The sequence below is a fragment of the Morone saxatilis genome, unplaced genomic scaffold, assembly GCF_004916995.1.
Source record: "Morone saxatilis isolate NCDOM2014 unplaced genomic scaffold, NCSU_SB_2.0 Contig20, whole genome shotgun sequence".
Lineage (NCBI taxonomy): Eukaryota > Metazoa > Chordata > Actinopteri > Moronidae > Morone > Morone saxatilis.
In genome coordinates, this window is record NW_023339763.1 from 9,401,969 (window position 1) to 9,407,239 (window position 5,271).

Genomic DNA, 5,271 nt, shown 5'->3' on the forward strand with positions numbered 1-5,271 from the left:
GAACCCAGTGAAGCACTGGCAGCAGCAGTTCCTCTGTGTGGTAACTAAGCTCTAAATCTCACCCCAAGCCTCCAATTTGGTTACAATGTACATTAAAGCCTTGTTTAAACCTGAGAAAACTTGAACACACACACACACACAGTTGTCATTACACTCGACTCCCTATAATTAGAGTTAAAGTAATGAAGATACCTGAACTACAGCGTGAAGCTCAACTCGGCACCAACACCAATTTGTGGATGTATTGCAGGCAAAGTGCCAGCATGTACATTGAGAGTGTGTCAGGGAATGTTGTAGCCAACCAGACTCTAAACTAGTATTAGACTGACACTGCTGTGTAATCCATGACAAGAATTTGACCGCATTAGAAGGGCTTAAATCTTTTCTCCCTTGTTTGTTTTGGCAGCTAGTTGGAATGTATATGGGCATTATGTAACAGAGTTGGCTTGTTAAGCTTGATAAGCTTGATAATGACTTTACGTTCAGGTCTATAGATATCTTAACCATGGTGTTGCTGATATTACTAATGCTCCTAGTGTTGTTTCCACCCATTTTCTCTATAGCCATGTTTGCAAACCAGGAGTGAGGAGAGTATAAAAATGTAACTTGTTAATGTCAGTCTCACAGACCAGGAGCCCCACCTCCACTCGTCTCCCCAAACAAGCACAACCTAAATTCACAGTGGTGTGGTGCCTCATGGTCACTGGAAAGACGACTCTTGCTTATGTAAATTGGACTGCAGCCAAGGGGGAGCAGAGGTGGCGGATCTTGGAAGATGTCCAGCTAGGAAGTTCAGCCATCGCTTAACACTAAACTAGATCATTTCAAACACATACAGGCAGGTTCAGATGGTAGCGAGATTCAGAAAGCAATGCTAGCCTAACTTTTGGCAGTCATCCGAAAAGTACATTACAAAAGTACAATCACAGCTTGTTGCCAGAGTCTGGAAGAGGGAATTTGACAATATATGTACAAAATGTGCATTGTCTAAGTCCAACTGAAACTAGAAATATCTTCCCTTTTGAAATCAAGAATCAAATCATGCTTTTAATCATTCATTGCTAGTTTATCAGTTTTAAGAAAAAAAATGCATAGCAAGCTGCAATTACAATTAAAGGAGAATTAGCATTGAAAATTGTGGGGAGAAATACAGACAAATTATTTATTCAAACAAGAAATATACAACTCAACTTTTGAAGTATGCAACATGTCACCAGTCACAACCTACATTCAAACAAGAAATATTTAATTCAACCACAGACCTACAAGGCTGCATGACTATCACCAAAATGACTATGTATGGCTCATTCTGAAACTTCAAACCCACAAAATGTAACTGTTTTTAACTTTAACTGATAAAGGTATAGTCATAAACCTCAACAAAACTGTGACCTAACTTTGACATCATTATCCTATATACAAACCCACATTTGTAGTTAACAGTAGGCCTGGGCAATAAAACAATAGCAATATATCGACAATAGACACAAAATTAAATATCAATAGTTTCCCTTAAATGCATTAAATCCAAACTTCCATGAGAGCACATAACACATATAGCAATAACTCAGAAATATTACCGTATGATAAAACATTACCATTACAATTATTACCTGTGTGCCTTGAAAAATAAAGTGGGTAAATTGTGTAAATAAGTAATTTTACTCAATTTACCAATAATTATCAGTATCAACTGAAATGTAACATTTTATCATGATACATTTTTCAGCTACATTGCCCAGCCCTACCCAACAGCCACCTTGTTGTGCAATGGACCCTGAACATGCTGTAAATGTATGGCACATAACATAGTAATTACATTGGGTCGCACTTAAATGAACTAATTCACCTCACCCTTATCATGATCTGTAAACACTATGGTTAGACTTTATCTGCAATACTAGCACTCCAAAAATGTTGGCAGATGCTTTCTAATATGTACCCGTCTTAACTTTGGATCGTCAGTCTGGCAGTAGTAGGGTATTAATAGAAACATCCTCTTTGAACTCCTGTTATGAGGAGCAGTCCTTCTCGTATGTGCTCATCTTTCTGGCTCTCTCATTACTTGTCAACTTGAGCGGCTATGGCTGGATTTGAGTGAGGATGCTGTGAACACTAATTATCGGGCAGTGCTTGACCTGTGATTGCTCTCCTGGGATTGCTCAGCCACCGGAAAAAAGACAGAGTGTCTGTGAAACGGGAGATCACGTGGCATTTACATGGTATTTGCTTTTACAGTTTGAGGTTTGTCAGAAGGTTATTCAACATTATTTGGTAATTCTTGTTACAGCTGCACTGCAAGACTTGATCTACAGTACTTTAAGTTTATTGGGAAGTCTTAATTATCCTTTTATAGGTTTTCTATTCTAATGTGACTTAAAATGCTGGTAATGTAAAATGACCACAGGGTGGTGTTTGAATTAAAGATTTACAAACCCCTCTTACTCCTGCTCTAACTCACATGCTCCTCCCATCACTGAGCCAACAAGTGGGGCTCTGAGCCATGCAGCACAAATTCAAGCCTCATTAGAAACGCCTACATACTGGACCAGACTGCAATAAACATGCACTTACACACTCTCTCACACACACTTACACAGCATTAATGACTTGTCTGTGAGCAAGATCACATCACAAACAAATGTACACATGTCTGGCACACAAAAAATGGAAGTGTGACAGTCCAACAAAAAACACCTGCACGCAGAATCATTAAAACTTTCCAGAGGGACTTGGGCAGAAGATGTTAATGCACACACAAAAGCAAGTTGCAGTTCACTGCCCTTTGCTGATCTTTCTCCGCCCACACTGCACTTGTACTGCACACCAGTTATGCACCGGGTCTTATAAAAAGCGAATGTAACAAAAATCTGAGCAGACTGCACAGTGAGGCATGCTGCCAATCACTTCCCTCACTAGTTTACTTCCACCTACAAACACATCTTTCTGAGTGTGAACACATGCTAACAATATGTGTCAATACTGAGAGATTGTGCAGAGAGGTTTGGCAGCTAGACTCAAGAACAAAAACAATAAATTAAATGAAATCCTGCTGCAACAGACAGTATTTGCTGGCAGGATTTTGTTAATAATGCACAGTCCTCTCTATCTCTATACACACTGTATATTCATAGAAAGTGTTGATGTACAACCGGAAATCAATGTTGACTTCTGCTTTCATTGTGAATTTTATTCCACTGTTAATAGGTATAAGCCAATAACCAGGATGTTGATTTTCAATTAATCACACAAACATCCCAACCCTAACCCGATATAAGACTAAAATTTAAACCAGGGCAGCTATACAAGTTATAAATGTGTTATAAATTTTCTTAATGACGTAACATTGCATGATGAGGTGGTGGAAAAGACAGATCAGCACTAATAACAGACCACAACAAACAAAGTGCCTGTAGCAGCTATGGAGGGAGATCTGAACCGGGCTGACCTGCTTTCACTGGGGAATTGTACACCAGTGACTACAGTGGGAACCGATGAGAGGATAGTTTTTCCATTAAGATCAAAGCTTTTTATGGCTAATGTGTGGGAGCAGAAAGTATGAGATGGGTGGTGGGAGAATGAACTGGTTCCTTTCAGCAGAAGAGAGCCTCACAGTGCTTTACACAAACAAGGAAACGGATTGACATGGCCAACCACATTATGGTAGATATTTTGGAAAACTAATGTATGTATTAGCGTGGTTTTGAACGTGATTTTATTAAAATTATGTGAATTAATAAAAGCAATTTCTGTAGAGACATCAGACACATTAAACATAAAAATCTATTTAGGAAAAGAACAAATGATACACAGATTTAAGCTGGATAGTTATGCATTGCTAGTTTCTGAAACATATGTATTTCCATCGTTTGTATGGCAACCTTGGCATGTAATGAACATCCTCCATGTTGTGCTCACGCTCTGAGAGTGGGTTTTTCTTTTTAGAAAAACCCAATCTTATTGGACACCCATAAGGGGGTATGGTCTACATTCAAAAAGGAAAATATGACATTACTTGTGTTCACCTGGTCTGCCTGCCCATCTTGGGGGGAAAACACACTCTTCTTGTAGACTGGGATTTATTGGACTTTGTGCTTATTTGATTCAGTCAAGATAGAAGTTACCATTGTTAATTTCAGTGATTAAATTCAGTCTTCGCTTGCGCAAATACAATGCTATATCATCATTGATTTGATGATATCTTGGTGTCACCTCTAAAAGCAGATGGGTTAAATGGTAGGGATGGGCTGCAACTAGCAATTATATTCATTATCAAGTCATTTGCTTATTACTTTCTTAATCGGTATATTTATGTCAGAAAATGCCCATCCCAGTCCAAAGTGATGTCTTAAAATATCTTGTTTTGTCCACCCAACCAAGACCCAAATATATTCAGCTTCAAATTATTTAAAATGGTTGCTAATTAATTTACTGGCGATCAAGTAAACAATTAATTGACTCATTATACAGGTTCAGCTGGACGTAAACAATATTTGATTCTGCAAAGAAATTAATGCAATATAATTATTTGGTAATACTGTGCTGCAGTGTTGCATAAATTATCAACACATTATGTAAAACATCTGTTCTCTGACTTTTTTATCTTTATTGTGTAATTTTACCCTTTTACTGTACTTTTCCCTATTCTCACTTCCTCTCTCTCCATCACATTTGTCTCTCTCACCGCTTATTCCCCCTCTTCCTCTTCCCATCGCCTCATCTGCCACGGTTATATAATATTTGTATTACTGCTGCTGGGGCAGACGCCTCCTCCTCCATCCCCCACCCCTACGCTCAGCCTCTCAGCCAATCGCGTGTCACTACTGGCAGAAGTATGGAGGAGGTCAGGCGAGTCATAGGATTATCCAACTCACCTACCCGAAGACAAGCATACACAGCGTAAGTTGTGTGTGTTTTCTGTGTGTGTCACTAATAGGAAGCTTGCATGTGTGTGTGTGTGCATGTCTGTGTGTTGATTTGGTCTTTGAATTACTGAGTGGAGCCTTTGGTTGCTAGAGAGGAGCACAGTTATAAAGCTACCCTTGTTACAGAAATCATCATGTGACTGTGTGATGGCTCCCTCTTTTCTTCTCTCTTTATCTCCTGTTAAACTCCGCACCCACCCACCCCTCCTCACATCTGAGTGTCTACATCTCCTACACAGAGCTGTCACTTCAATCATCATTTCATCTCATCAGCCCATTCTTTCTTCCCCCGCCCTCCTATGGAACTTGAACGATTTTAGAAGTTTGCAACTATCCACACGCCGTA

The 5,271-nt window shown here is 39.3% G+C and overlaps 1 protein-coding gene across 2 annotated transcripts in view; it reads right to left on the reverse strand.

The window, feature by feature from the left end:
• Positions 1–5,271, reverse strand: part of LOC118331297 (glucocorticoid receptor-like) — a 61,489-nt gene that overhangs the window by 23,278 nt on the left and 32,940 nt on the right. The gene's annotated exons all lie outside the window — the stretch shown is intronic.